Here is a 16,020-nt window from a genome sequence, read left to right as displayed (position 1 = left end):
GAGCCTGTGCTCCGCAACAGGAGAGGCCACAACAGTGAGAGGCCCACGTACCGCAAAAAAAAAAAAAAAAAAAAAAAAAAAAAAGAATAAATTAATGAATGGGTAAATAAATAAGTAAAAGGAAGTTCAGGAATACTTTTCTTCCTCAATATTTCTAAGATTAGAGCTGCCAACAATAATTAGGATATATTTGCTGTGGCAGGAGGATACACCTATCCCTGGGATTTCCCTGGTGGCTCAGTGGTTAAGAATCCGCCTGCCAATTCAGGGGACATAGGTTCAAGCCCTGGTCCGGGAAGATCCCACATGCTGCGGAGCAACTAAGCCCGTGCGCCACAACTACTGAGCCTGTGTACCACAAGGAAGAGTAGCCCGCACGCACTGCAACTAGAGAGAGCCCACATGCAGCAACGAAGACCCAATGCAGCTAAAAGTAAATAAATAAATGTATAAAAAAAAAGAGAGAAAAAAACACCTATCACACCTGTGACCAGTGACAGGAAGAACAAGATAATCGTCCAGTGTTTGGTACAGGACCTGCTTAGAGGTAGATTCTGTTGTCCTGAGCGATGCTCCTTGGAGAAATCACCACTGAGAAATTGTCCTCCTGTCACTGCATGCACACGCTGTCATGGGTGCGTTCTTCCCCTTGCATAGCTTTATTCATGAGCTCTGATTAGACCTTGTGACTCCATCATTGCCTTTAATCTTTGAGATACTGTACCATCATTGAATCTCTAGGCACCCACTTTTTCTGCAAGAGCCACTGCTTCCTCTCAATTTCTTAGAAAAGAGATCCTTTTCTTCCAAGCAATTTCCTCTGTAGCATCAGTGGAAAAATATTATTTACTCTTCTAAGACTGGACACATGGGCCCTCATGAATAAACTTCTTGCACCCCTCCCCAATTTTTTCTTTCTACATCAAATGTATAAAGGGAATAATTAAAACTATGAGAGAGAGAGATATAAAAGGAAGTATTAGAAAGGACATTGTTTAAAGTAGACCTAAATTAGAATGAGAAACCTCCCTTAAGCCTCTTAAGTGGTGTCTGAAGTAACCCAGACTCACACTTTTCAAAGTAGTAGAACAATGGTTCATGCTTCTCAAGTCAGTGATTGTAATAAACCGTAAGCTGTAAGATATACATATGTGAAATGTACTAAGAACATTCCCATGCTTAATGATAGCTGATGCAGAAAGGAAACAAAACAAAACTCTGAAATCAGGGTAAGTACCATAAATGCCATTTTAATGTTGAGAAAACTAAGGCTCAGAGAGGGGGTTGTCCAGATAGTGTAGCTGGTCCATGCACGAGGACTCGGCAACATGGAAATTTTCCTAGGCTTCTTGGTTAACATTCACCTTCCCTACCTATTAACTAAAGAGTATAATCTCCCTGCAGCCACAGTTATTTCTTCTAATGGTGCATGTGAGATACTTCTGCTCAATGAAGCAAGCAGTAAGAGTGACTGTTTTTTAGCCATTTATAGAAGAGTGCTGTAACTTGAATGTTCTGATATCTTTGGATTTCTCTCTCTATATGAAAATACTTAAGGATATGTCTACCTGCCTTTCAGAGATTCGTGGAATGAAGTGACCAAATTAGTACTGAGGCTCCCAAACCTTGGCATATGTAAGAATCATCTAGAGAGTTTGTAAAAATGTAGATTCTGAGGGCCTGTTTCTCAGAAAATCTGGGTCAGAAGCTCTGAGAATCTGCATTTTAACAAGCAGGTACCACCTCCCCATCCCCCCATAATCCTGTTGCATATGGACCTAGGGCCACACTTTACTGAACAGAGATGAGCTGTCCTAATAGTAAGGTATCATTTTTCCAGGAATCTCTTGGTTTCATTTTTCTTTATAAAAATAAGTAGGTAAAACTCTTGGTGTTGGTGACAGAGTATAAAATACGTGTTATGTGTTTGGAGCCAGCTGCCCTCTACTGGACAACGGAAAATTTGATGTGAAATTAGACTGTTTCTCTCCATTTGTACCTTTGCCATTAAAACCGTGTTCATTATTCCCCTCTCAGAAAGACAGCTGTGTTATGCATTTGACCACTGGATGGGATAAAGGTCCAGAACACGCAGACACATTCAGGGCATCTTTGAGATTTAAGAAAGTGGTGAAGCCCAGTCTTTAGGAGTGGATTGGGAAAGCATGAGGTGCAGGCTGCATGGTGCCCTCTACTCTTCCACCTGGGAATGAAGGAGGGGCTAGAACAAATAATTCCGAGAGCTGCTTCCTAGCCTTGTAACTTTGCAGAGGTGTGGGAGGCTGCTTTTGCAGTGTTTTCAAAGATATTTGATAAACTCACGGAGGGGGGCTTCTTGAAATTTTATTTTTTGAGAGTTCTACTCCGTTATTCCAGGGCTCTAGTTTCATTCCTTTGCACAGCAAGTAGCTCTGTCTTGGTATGAAACGCAGGCAGCCCACACAGGCTTATTAGATACAAATTGCTGTTCAAAGATCCCATGAGAGAGGAACATGAAAAAAAAATGCAGGTGTCTTTTGAAAAACAGATTTGGAAATAAATTCTAATGTGTCAGGGTCTGCAAGATGAGCGAAGAGAAGAGTTATCACTGCTTTGAGGTTGGACCAAGGAAAGGGTAATTTTAAGGAAGCATGTATGTGTGAGCTTTCATCTATCGCTGAACTTGAACCTTCGCCACCTTCCAAAAGAAAGAAGGATGGTAGTGAACATTGGTGCTTTTTATTTCGTGTCTGTGAGACCTCCCCTTCCACACCCACAAACTCTAGATAAATGAAATTAAAAAAAAAAAAAAACAAGAGGAGAAAATGACTCCTGTTTGGAAAGTGACAGGCATGAATGCACAGAGAGGGTTCCTTCACTTTCATCCAGGGCCAGGTGCTCAGATCTACCTACCAGATTCTGGAGATTTTGTTCACAGTGAAGGAGTTTATGAACGCTGTCAAATGAGTGGAAGAATAAATGGATTGGACACCACCAGCTGCTCCTTTTCTAGCCCCTTTGTACTCAACAACTCAGCCGCCTTCTGTCCCAGCATCGCCACAGTGTGGCTGTCATCACTCATCTCCATTTTGTGGTTTGGCTGTCATGTCTTTCAAATTCCTGCAGTGACAAGTGGAATTGAACAGGGTTGGCCGGGGGATCCTGGCAAGAGGAGAGAGCCTTCCTGGGAGACCAGTGCAGAGCCGATCCCGCTGTATTCTCAAAAGGGCACCCTGGCTGCAGAGCCTCTCAGCCAAGAGAAGAGTGAGTTCTTGCATCCCTGGCACCTTCTGTCCCTGTGCCAAGGCCAAAGTCAGGCTTCATTTCTGATGTCCAGGAACTTGCCTTTTAGTCTGGGAAGTTTTTTCTTTTGTTTTTATGGGGGGGGGGGTTGTTTGTTTGTTTTTGACTAAATAGCCAGCCCCTCCCTCCAAAAAAAAGAAAAGAAAGAAAGAAAGAAAGGGAGAAGGTGTGCCTCGGCTAGAAGAGAAACATGTAAAGAAGGAATCTGAGTCTGAGGACTTGGCTCGAATCCCACATCTTGTTTTTGTTACAACTGGCAGTAAAATGGACGACTGCTTCCGAACCTCTCAGCTTTTCTCTGAACAAATTCAATATCCTTTTTATTTCCTCTTGCTCTTGTGGTTTTGCTCTAAAGTTTTGTAGGAAAGCAAGAAGAAGCAGTGTGACTACTGTATGTGGCAGCAGGAAAGGGGCTGAAAACATCAGAGAGTGTTGCAGCTTTGTCCTCCCCGCATTTTAGGTGAATGCTGAAGAGAGCTTGGGAGGCTCCAGAAGCAGCCAAACTTCACCCAAATCCCAGCCTCAGTGGCACTGGTGTGTGTGCTTGAGGATGTATTGCTCTATGCAGTGGGGAAGGCAACATGGATGGGGGGCGGGTGGTGAACACGAAATGAACACTGTACACCTGAAACTAATATAATATTATAAATCAACTCTACTTCAATAAAAAGAAAAAAAAAGAAACAACACACACAAAGCACATGGTGAATAGCCTTGAGTACTATGTGCTAGACACAAATTTTCTTTCAAGGTACCAGGTTTTTGCCTTTTGTGAACTCAGAATCCATTGGACATCTCGATTCTGATGTGCCCTTTGTGGGCAAACTCAAAGAGCAGTTGCAAAATAAGAGATTTCTTTCCCCCTATGGGAGATCATCTATACCTGCTGTTGCAGGGAGCTTTTGCTACAAGGGGCAGATGGTCCTATTTTAGGCAAGTATGAGTAGCGCTACCAGTCTTGGAGAAAGTGAAGCCCAGAGGGGTTTGAGCCATTTGTTCTGAGATGCATAGCAGGTGGTTTTATTTCAGAACCAGTAGTAGAATCCCAAACATTTTATTCCATCTGGAAAATGGAGAAAGTATTCATTCTCCTGCCTCTTAGGATTATTAAGAGAAAAATGTAATCATATACGAAAAGATATTTTGATTTGAAAAATCAGGTTCAGATATACAAGATCATGTTTTTATAGTTATTTCCGAGACAACTTTTTGGAAAAATGTGACCATGGGAAGGAGGGTGTGCTTTATATGGAAGAGGCATTAGTTGAGGTATGGACAAACCAATGTGTATGGGGGAAACAAAGAAGTAGGAAGCAGATTTCTGAAGGATTACACCTTTCAGTCATTTTTGGGGGGAGGTGGGGGCTTGGTTTTTGCAAAATTATAAAAGGAAAGTGCCACCTACAGTGCAGAGGGAATTTCAGAAAGAAAACAAAGATCCCTAACTAGGATGAAGACGGCAGAGTCTTCTGATTTTAATTACCACCCTCTTTATCAAAAGGCATCATTCATCACTTTGCCTTAAATATACTCTTCTCTGATGTACACGTAAAGCCACACAGTTTTAGGTACCAGTATTTCTTCATCTGTGAATAGGGATAATGACACGTGTCCCGTTAGCTCATTGTATGGTGGCAAGGACCAGGAAATCACAAACACAAAGGGATGCCTATTTATTGAGCTGAATTACGTATTCTAAAGCTGCATTAACACCATGATGAGGAAACTTGAGAGAGTGTGTGATTAATTCCTACAGGACAGGCTTTTGAAGGACTCTTTGAAAGAGAAAAGTTTGGAGCTAGATGTTGGAAAATGGGAAAACTTCAAGAATGCTTTGACACTGTAAGCTAATGGGGGAATCATTGCCGATGGCAAAGGAGGCTGTGGTGACTGGGCTCACTGTGCATATTCTGCAAATGACTTAGCTCCAGAAACTCTGTTTTAACCCAAAAGTAGTTGGAGCTCAGCAGCCTGTATCTTACTGGCAGAAGAACCCAAGAAGACGGCATGGGAAAAGGCTTTTGTCGCAAACTGCCTGGTGGAATTCAATTACTTGGAATGGAATCTGGCCAGGGCAATTGCTGCTAATATCACTACCCTTGCAGAAAGTTTCCAGGGAAGCTTTATGCCTTTGCATGGTCAGGACCTCCTTTTACGTCTCAGTGAAAAGCCTGCAAAACCACAGCCAGAAATCAGCAGTCAAGAGAAACTCAACATCTGAGCCCAAAGGGGAAGGGCAGGCAATAGGACCTTAGGGCTTTTGAGGTAGAGATGGCAACCGGAGTCTCAGTGCTTAGTCGGTGAAACAGTTTATTATATCATGCCTTAAGTGCCATTCAAACAGAAGTTTACATTTTCAAAAGGGCCAGCTCCTTATTCAGTGTTGTGGTTTGGTCTCTATCCAGACACAAACGTTAGGAGGAGAAAGTTTATATATATATATATATATATATATATATATATATATATATATATCTCCAGCCCTGCATCCTCCTAACTGATGGAATCTCTGTCTCCCTTGCCTTTTTCTTTCCTTCCTTCTTCTTCCAAAGCAGATGGTCATGTTAGCAAAAAAACCTCTGATAGTGTCATTGACCTACATTACAGTACAAGCTAAGCAGCTACAGAAGTAATCTAAAGATGAGAAAAAAAGGGAAAAAGCTTGTTGGGTTCCCCTGAGTTAATCTCATTGTGCTCAATTTCCAAGAGAAGGATGGTAAACATACGTGCTTTTCTCCCATGCCTTTATTGATATTCTGTTCAGGACTGCGAAAATTAAAATACAGTGTCTCAGTTCCACTTACAGCATGGTACTAAGTGAGTGGGACAGGGTGTTGGAAACAGCCAAGCAATTATGCATTTGTCATGGGTAATAGGGAAGGTGGAGTTTCCTTCTTTATTTAAAAGGCTTCCTCTCCCATCATATGGGTTCTTGTCCCACAGGACTTTGCTTGCTGTATAATTTGTATTTTCACTATTGCTCTGAATACCCAAGTGTAGAGGTGGCTCCATCAAACCCTGTTTTCTCTATTTCCTGTAGATTATTGTGATATGCAAAATATATATTGTACTAATAAAATAAAATAAAATGAAAACTAATAAATGCCATACCCAAATGCCACATGGGCACATAAATCAGTTCTCTGATGGTGTGACTCACTATTGGGAACTCTGAATGACAAGCCAGTCAACAGGCTGGATGGCCTTGGGCAACTTGTCTAATCTTCCTGGCATGTGGGAATAAAATAGCGTCATAGGACTTTTTTTTTTTTTTTTAATGAGTTAAATGGATAGTAACCTTAAGATGTCATGTAAATGCCATGGGGTCTCTACTAATTAACATACTCTAGTTTCTTTGATGCCTACTGCAATCTGCTTTCTTTACCTGACCTTTACTTTGTAAAACTAAGTAGTAATCTGCAGCTGCTGGCTTTCTGCGTGGAGGCCCTGAAGGTAATAGATTCCAAGATCTATAACCTCTTCAAGGAGTAAATTAATCCTTTAAAATCTCCACAGCTAGTTTCTTAGCATCCTTATCAGGCTTTCTGATACTTGTTGGATAACGTACTTTAATCTAACCAATTGATTTGTTAGCTCTAAACACCATTTTCATCTAATTTGCAGCTGTGATGTCCATTAGCAAGTGATTACAGTGAATGAACTTAAAAGCTGTATATTGAGATAAAATGCCTTTTCGGGTCCTTTGGAAGTCCTGGCAGTGATAAATCTGTAGTGTGTAGGAAGGCTTAAAAGGTTATGACAATTGGATCCTAAGGTTGATACAAATGGTTCTGCAGTTTGATTTCTCATATTTATAGTTTGCATGTAATCTTAGGGCATCAGTGAAAGGTCATTCTGGAAATACGAAATAACCAGGAACTAGTTTGCAAAAGTAGATATAAATGAATACCCTTTTCTTAGAGCACTTACATCCCATGTAATGGGTTATCTATCTTTAGAAATAGTGGTATTTTTTCCCAGAATATCTGCTTTAATTCTGAGTATACTTCTGTGTTGTGGGGTTGCTGCAGTATAATATGTTCATTAAGAGATCCACATATTTCAATGTTGTTTTGTAGGTGCACCATGCTAGGAGATTTTAGTGCTCTATTTAAGTGAATTTTCTAGATAACCGAAGCTTATCTTTAGCAGACAATAGTGTCTTCCCTCCTTTTATTTTACTTCAAAAGATTTCAAAATTATATCTTCACCTTCCTTAAACAAAGTATCCTATATTTGTTATTTCCTTTATTATGTGAAGTTTAAATGTTATTATTCTTTGCAGTGGTTGTGGTATATAAGTGATATCTATCTTCTTTACTTTACTGATTGAATTAATTTAAAAAAATTTATTGTCGGTAACCTGCTTTTCCTGCTTCTGCTTATCACATAGAAGAATTTGTCCTTGGATAAATACTTTCTGAAAGCTACATTCTTAAGGTTTTCATTTTGCTTCTTTAAAAGGAATTTCAAATCTGAAACAGGAAAAAAATGAAAGTTTTATAAAGACTTAAATTGAAATAATTATATTTTGATTAGGCATTATTAAAGTGAAGAACTCTCTGAACTAGTGCATTTCATACTAACCTGTAGCATCTCTCTGAGAAAGGGGCTCATTCTTTCTAACTGCTATTAATTTTCCCTGCCTGGCTTCCAATTCCCATCCTGTAATGCTTTCAGATGGTGGCATTTGCTTATCACTAATGCGTCACCGTGAAACTCAAGCTTAATTCTCTCACACTTCTAGGATGCAGCTTTGCTGGAGTGATAGCTATATTTGAAGTTCTGTATAGGCTCTTCAGAGTAGAGTCACCCAGTGTATCTGAAGCAGAGAAGAAATGGGAACCTTCTGAGTGAAAAACAAAAAGAACCAGGAACCATCTTCTGCACCTGCTTCCATCCTCCCTTTCACCTCCAGAATGGATGACAGAGCTCCACAGAAATGGGCCCAGCTTCTATCAGTATGACGTTCCTAGGCTGAGTAAGTGCCTTCTATTTAAGAAGGAACACGGTCCAGAGTCCCACCATATGCCTGCACTAATGGCACTGGGCTGGATGACTTGACATGGTTCCCACTCTGGGATGGGGTTGTTAATGCCGGACTTGGAAGGGCAACGTAAAATATAGCTGAAGAAGGGAGACACATCCTATCACGAGTTTTCAAATTGCTTACAGGCCACTCAGCTTGTTTGTTAAGGTTTTATGGTCCGTGCCAAGCTTTTGGCTGTGTCACAGACAAGGCCATGCTCTTTAATTGATTCAGCCATCACTTATCGACCATCTACTATATGTAAGGTAATAATCTGGTCATGGAATACGATGGGCAAGATACACCTTCTCCATAGTTGGCAATCTAGTAAAAAATGCATATTATATAGTAAATACTTAATTTCTAATTATGCCACACTGAAGGCAGGGCTCCTGAAATAAAAGCTCACGGAAAGAGAACTTGACCCAGATGTAAGGTAGGCAGAGTGTTAGGAAAGGCATTCCAAGGGAGGTGATATCTAAGCGGGATTAGGAAAATAAAGAGGGATCAGTTAACTCTTAGTGGAGGGGATAAGAAAATACATCTGCCTGAACAAACAGTGGTGACAAAGAGTACTCATGGGCTTGCAGACAGTTCCTGAGAGTCACTTAGAGTGTGGATGGGGAAATTGAGTTATGCGAGCCAGGAGTCAGGTCATGAAAGGTTTTGTGTTCCATGGTAAAGAAGTTAAATAATGTGCTGAAAGGTACAGGATTACATTGGAAATTTTAGACAGAAGATGGGTATTGTCAGATATCCATTTTGGAGAGTCACAGAGGGGCAGGAGGACAGACAGGGCAAGGATTTAGCAGCGCGAGACCAACCTCTGAAAGAGATGATACATTTCTATCCTCCAGGCAAATGACTCTGAGAGAAATCACATAGCAAATGGAAACACCGAGTCTGTATTATCTACCGTGGATGAGACAGGAAGAAGTGATTGTAATAGACTGGAATCAGGGAGTTGATTAAAGAATAGAAATCCAAGCATACTGAGATACGAAACTTTGAGATTCAGGGAAACCAGGAATAAAATTACCATTATATCCGCAAAGTCCTGGTGTAAAAGGCTCAGAGGCAGGTGGAGCGTTCACCCGGAAGAATTTCAAGAATTCCCTCATTCATCTGTTGCCCTTCAGAGATACTGAGATGAAAACCCCTTTCCCACTGCTAAAAATTCTTTATACTTACTTAACATTTACTCAGAGACTTCTGTGGAAGGATTTGATTTTGGTGATTTAAACACAAAAGTCCTCTGAATCTGGGAATAGTGTTACCTGACCTTAGATTTCAGAAGGATTTCAGGGATATCTGAAGATGTTTTGCTTTCCTAGAATAGGATTTTTAGGTCTGTGTGTGTAGCTAGTGTACTTTCCTTCATCTCTTGTCTCAGGTGACATCCAAGAAGCATGCAGGCTGGATCCATGACATCACTGAACTAGACATTTCTCCTTCTCAAGCATTGTTTCCAGATGTTCAAATTCCTAAGCATAATCCTCCTTTGTCTGTTCTAAAAAACAACATTTCACTATACATTTTCCCCCAGAGCATGAGATTATATCCGTAAACACAGCTGTTAATTTTGTATCCAAACGGCGACCAGTGTGGCAACTTGCTGAATTAGTCCCTGGGCACACTGTCTCCTTTTTGGAATAAGAAGAGATTTTCTTTGATGCAGCAATTATAACAAGTACTTTTCCACACTCTCTCTCTCCCATCAATTTGTTTGAATAACCTGCGCCTTGCCCAACTTTCTCTTTCTAATGAAACCCCTTGCTCCTAAATGCCCTCATTTTTTGACACTATTCCCCACAAATTGGCCCCATATCCTCCTCAAATTTAACCTGTAAGATAACGCTGATTGTTAAATGGTTGCATGTCAGTTTCACTCACAGGAATCATCCGTACAGTAGATGTTTGGAGATTTTGATATGAAAAATGTCCTTGTAGAAATCAACCATAATAGGAAACTTTCTCCAGTAATTCTCTGCTGCAAGCCTAGATTGGTAGCCAGGGAGAAGATGCACAGTAATCTGTCTCATTGTATCCCTCAACTGTTACAATTCCAACAGATACCGCATTCAGAACCTCTTTTATCAGTGCTTCATAACTTTTCAGAGAATGTTCTACTCTTCCTACCTTATTCGCATCAATCAATAAACAATATACTAGCTGGAGAGAAGCCAAGATGTGTCATTGTGATAATGAGGCCTAAAGAGCAGATAGATGTTGGGCAAGAGATACTGAGCATTACCAGTACCCAGAATAGCTTGGATTCTAACAGCCTTCAGCCATTGCTATCAAGAAGGCAGAATCTGGGCTTCCCTGGTGGCGCAGTGGTTGAGAGTCCGCCTGCCGATGCAGGGGACACGGGTTCGTGCCCCGGTCCGGGAGGATCCCACATGCCGCGGAGCGGCTGGGCCTGTGAGCCACGGCCTCTGAGCCTGCGCGTCCGGAGCCCGTGCTCCGCAATGGGAGAGGCCACAACGGTGAGAGGCCCGCGTAAAGAAGGCAGAATCTAATCGCTCAAACACACAAAGTATTGTGAGAGTGAAAGTCTGGCAGAAGACTGTGTTTCTGCATGTGCACGCGTAGGTGAATGCTTATAGCCTGTTGTAATAAATACATTAAGAAGTGTAGGGCTTCTCTGGTGGCGTAGTGGTTGAGAGTCCGCCTGCCGAACAACTTATGCCAATAAATTCAGCAACTTAGATGAAACGGGCAAATTACTTGGAAGACACAACTACCAAAGCTCACTCGAAAAGACTGGGTACCAAAAAAAAAAAAAAAAAAAATGAAGTGTAGATAGGTGCCCCAGTTTTGCATATTTCCCCACTACTCAATATTTTCCAAATAAATACGTGCTCCTTCTATAATATAAAATATACTTCTTTGTAAAGGCACGGTGTTTACAGGGATGTTAGTGTCTTCATAAATCTGTTTCATCAAGAATATGACTCATATTCTAGACCCATGAGTTTTACCTCTTGGCATGTTGGTTAATTGTCTCCTTTTAAATCTGCAAGCAAGGTGATTTCACTTTGGTGAGCAGAGGTCTGGGCCTAAGGTCTGTGTACAGGCCATCACGTGTGATCAGGTCAAAAGAGAGGTGACCCAGTCTTCCTAATGAGAAGGGACAAGATCATCCCTGAATGAAGGATAGTTCTTTCCTTCCTGTGCCATCTGCTTTTACACCAGCATTTCCTGCATTTTTTTTTTTTAATTGTATAAAGTCAAGTTTTGCCGAGCACCTATTTCATTGCCTGCTTTTCTCTACAGGCAGATCCTCCCTGAAGCCAGCTTACCTTATCTCCTCATACTTTATATGACTGCCCAATCTGAAAATATGTTTTCTAACCCTGAACTTCAATTTCTATTTCTATTTCTATTTCTACTTCTATCCTGTTTGGAATTTGTCTTTACTCTCAGGATGCTTACTTTCTATTTTAGAAGTTACAACCTGTACTTAGTAAAGGAACTGACAATATAAGGCATTACGAGTCAGTGGCTTAGACATATATGTCCCTCATGTGCCTGAGTGACTTGGAATTTGAATGTCCTCAATAAATGCTTATAAGTTCAACATAAGGCTGTATAGCATAAGAGGTGAAAGTGTTGACACTGGCCACTTATTATCTGTGTGATCTTGGGCTGGTCACTTAGTCTCTCTGTGTCTCAGTATAATAATCTGTAAAATGGTAATACTAATAGTAGCTGACGGATAGAATTACAGCCTTACATGAGTTAATATGTGTAAAGTCCTTAGAACGGGTCCTAGCATATGGTAAGCGCTCTTAAAAATGATGTTATGTGAATTAGTGAAAACTCAAAATTATAGTTTAATTATAAAGAACATACAGGAATTTAATTTAATGCCCCAAACAGTACTATTTTAGAGACTTCCTCCCTCCCTTCTTCTTTCCTTTCTTCCCTACTCTCCCTCCTTCCTTCTTTTTCTCTTTCCTTTTCTTTCTTTGTCCCGACTGCTCTCCCTTAGAATTATGAACTGTCACGCATATGTAATATAATCATATCTGGATATTTCGTGCTCATCTAAATACTTGATGAATTAATTGATGGGTAAATTATCCTAAATTTTTAAAAGTTATGTTAATCCATTGATTAACAACTTACTATGTAGAAGACAGTAGAGGAAGATGAAAGATTCCGTATCTGGTATCGATACTCCAATCTGGTAGAGGAGACAGACAAACAAACAATAAGAACAGCAGCAACAACACTGAGTAATTGGTTTGGGGAGAGAGCATTGCATCCAGTGTGCTTTGGAAGGACAGAGGAAAGTCACCCTACCCAGCCTGCTGGGGCAGGGGAGACTTCCATGTTTCGTCACAGGATGGACCCATTAACCTATTTACTTTTTGACCCCTCAGTCTGTGGTGTTGGTGGTTCATTGGTGAACTACAACATGTAGACATGGTAACCCCTCATTTATGGTTTTGTTTGCAATCCTAGAAATGTCCTAGAAGACAAGACATCAATACCAACCTTTAGGAAGTCTTGCGTTCGTATGCTGGCTTTATGTAAGTATTGTTTAGGGAATACTTATCTTCAAAATAATTCATGGAGGTGAACATTTACTTCAATGGCATGTAAGTCCCACTGGTGCGTTTAATTATTTAGTAATAGGCTGTCATTTCTTGCTTGAGAGATTGAAGCCATAGCTTAGAGCTGAAGTGCCAGAAGATACTACTCACTATAGGTCGATTACAGATGAGACAGCATATCTAGTTGCAATGGTGCGTCAAAATCAGAAGCTCAGTCTGTCTAAGTTGCAGCAAAATAAGGCAGGCAGACAATTTCGATTCCTTGTAATAGGGCCTGATTTATTCCTTAGGCCAAATGCTGTGTTTGTGGAAATGCATGTAATAGTTCTGCCTTCAGTCATAGAGATCTTTGCCTGAATCTAAGACTCCTAGGCTTCCTTGCAGGACGTGGAAGAATAAAGTGACCGAAGGCAATTCCCCTTTCAGGACCTTTAAGAAATGGTACCTCATATTTCAAAGAAAGGTAAAGTAAACTTTTTGTGTCAGATAGGTTTATTTCTTGGCCAGTCTTTGCCTACTGTTCAATTATATACATAGTTTGTTTTTTTGTTTTTGTTTTTGTTTTTGGAGTATTGTGTGCTTCATTTTAGTTTCTACATCCTTGGGCCACTCTGGGGATGTGCTGTTCCTTTCGTGTCCAGACTGCTCTCTCAGAGCCCCAGCCTACAAAAGCCATCAACTAGGAGTGGCTGGCTGCATGGACTTGAAGGTGGTAAAAACACATTGGCTATCTGTCTGGGGTTGGTATAGAAGCTTAACAGAGATGATTCTGGATAATAGTCAGATTGATGTTTTACCCCAAGGGTGCTTAGGGGGGCTTTGTTTTGCATGTTTTTCAGTAGTCCTGGTTTAAAAATTCATGGCTGCACCTGGTTGTTTGTTCCTGTCCTCTGTTTTTCGAATATTCTGGCACAGCCAAAAACCCTCCTCAGCAAGAGCCTAAATTGGAAAAGGGTTATGTTCAGAGCTTAAAAGAAAAACTGTGCAGTTTTCAGGAAACTCGCCTAAGTATAGGTGCCATGAACTGAAAAGATAGGGTGTTTTTCAGGTCAAGATTTCTGAAAGTTAGCAGCATCATATATTTTGCTTTTCAATTAGTCTTAAAGCAAAACACCCTTTAGCTCAGTGATATATTTGAAAAATGGAAATTTGGGTTGGATCCTATCGCCTATGAATTCCAAAATGCTCAGAGGTGTTTGATGGACTAGATGCAGACAAAAGGAGCCAGAGCAACGTGGCACTGTTTTTCGCAGTAGATAATCTTACCGAATCTCTTAAAGGTGATAGATCAGTGAGAAAAACAGTTGTTACTTGATCAGAGAAAGGTGCTGTCTCTTCTATGTAAGATTTATTCTTGTTTGGAAGTGAAAACTCTGGTTCAGCTATGGATGAGCCAAATTAAATTTGGTGAGGATCCAGGGAACTCAGTTTCAGATCAATTAATCTGTAATAGTTTCTGTTTCCCAGACTTCTCTTTCTCTCTACCCTTTTCTCCAGGAAAAGTGATGAAAGATATTTGCTCAAGGCTGAACTTTAATAAATCAAGTGACCTTTACATTCTAGCTCAAAAAAGTAAATATAATCTCATAGGTTTCATTGGCAACTGAGCCTGGATGGGGTGGGACTTACACTTATAATGCAGCACTAGAAGAATTTACCTTCAGGGAAAAAGCAGATTTGATAAAGGGACTGGTGAGAAACACTGTATGTCAAGAAGATCTACATCTTCTTAAAAATTTGCAGTCTTAGATTGAGAAGCATGATGAAGTTTCTGTGATTTAAAGCTTCCACTTAGCACAAACTTTCTTTCTGCTGTCCTTCTTACCATAGGTTTACCTATGGTAAATTTCTGATTTCAGAAAACCTGAACTGCCAATATGTAAATTAAGAAATTATTCCCTTGACACAAAGAAACAGCACAGACTTCTTTTAAACAGGTATTCCTTGCACATTCTGCTAAATAAGGACAAAACTTAAGACTCACATGCCAAGAAAAGATCAATTGAAGATGAAATCTTTGGAAAAGGTAATATTTATAGGTATAAAGGATTTGATTCAATAAAATTTGATTTGCCTACCTCATTAGAATATATCTTTCACCTCAGAATAGTTGTAAAATGTTTGAACCGAAAGAGACACTAGAAACTAACTTTCTCTTCCAACCCAGTATTTTAAGATGATGACATTTGGGCTCAGAGAGGTTTAAGCGACTTTCCTAATGTCCCAGAACCAGCCAGCGGCAGAAGTGAGCCATACCTCCCATTTCACTACACACTTCCTTCCCCCTTGACTGTCAAGTGGTTCACCCACTTTACAGACCATTCCCGTTTGGAACACTGGACTTCTCTCGTAGTCCTGTAATTGTGGCACGTTTTTTACCTTAATCATGTTGGATAACTTGAGTACACGAAGCAAGCGTCTTGTTCCCCCATAAACGCCAAAGACAGCAGAAAAGACCATTATTCTAAAGGTTCAGAATCGATGTGGTTTTGGCCATCTTTCCCAGCAAGAAGGGTCATCAGAGCCAGAGCTTCTTTCCAGCCCTATAATCAGCACAACATCACCTGATCTCTTCCTCAGTGCTCCCATCCTTATTCTTTTATACCTTGTTCTCACAGATAAATTTCAGAGTAATGAGATTCATCTAAAGCCACAGAAAGCCTAGAGCCAGTTATAAGAGTGAACTAACAACTGTTACATGTCTTCTGTGAGCCAGCAAAGTAGACAGTTGATTGGTATTTCCTAAAATCTGTTCCTCAGAGCCCTAGTTCTCTAGAAGCTCCATGAACAAAAACAGATTTTGTCTTCAAATACATTCAGCAAATGTTAAAAAGTACCTCCCTTTTTGCCTCCAAATGTGCTTTTCAGAGACATTAGTAAATCAAATAAACCTTAAAATTTTTTTCTTTCTTCTACTATTCCTCAAATTTGCATGACTGTTGAATCTTTATGATACTGCAACTATGAATTTTGCTTAGAAAATGCTGAGCTCTGTGCTTTGGTTCCATTTAATCGTAGTAAACACCTACTCTGTGAAATGGACATTTTTAGCTCCATTTCATAGCCATGACAATAAAGAATCAGATAATAAGTGATTTCTCAAGGTCACATAACTAGTAATAAGAACTGAGAATCGAGTTCAAG

At 40.3% G+C, this 16,020-nt stretch overlaps 1 protein-coding gene across 3 annotated transcripts in view; it reads left to right on the top strand.

The window, feature by feature from the left end:
* The window catches only part of SORCS1 (sortilin related VPS10 domain containing receptor 1), a 275,703-nt gene that overhangs the window by 14,422 nt on the left and 245,261 nt on the right, over positions 1 to 16,020 (top strand). The gene's annotated exons all lie outside the window — the stretch shown is intronic.

Source organism: Lipotes vexillifer, unplaced genomic scaffold (assembly GCF_000442215.2).
Source record: "Lipotes vexillifer unplaced genomic scaffold, Lipotes_vexillifer_v1.1 scaffold916, whole genome shotgun sequence".
Classification (NCBI taxonomy): Eukaryota; Metazoa; Chordata; class Mammalia; order Artiodactyla; family Lipotidae; genus Lipotes; species Lipotes vexillifer.
Note: the sequence above shows the minus strand (reverse complement) of the source record. Positions and strands in the feature narration are given on the sequence as shown.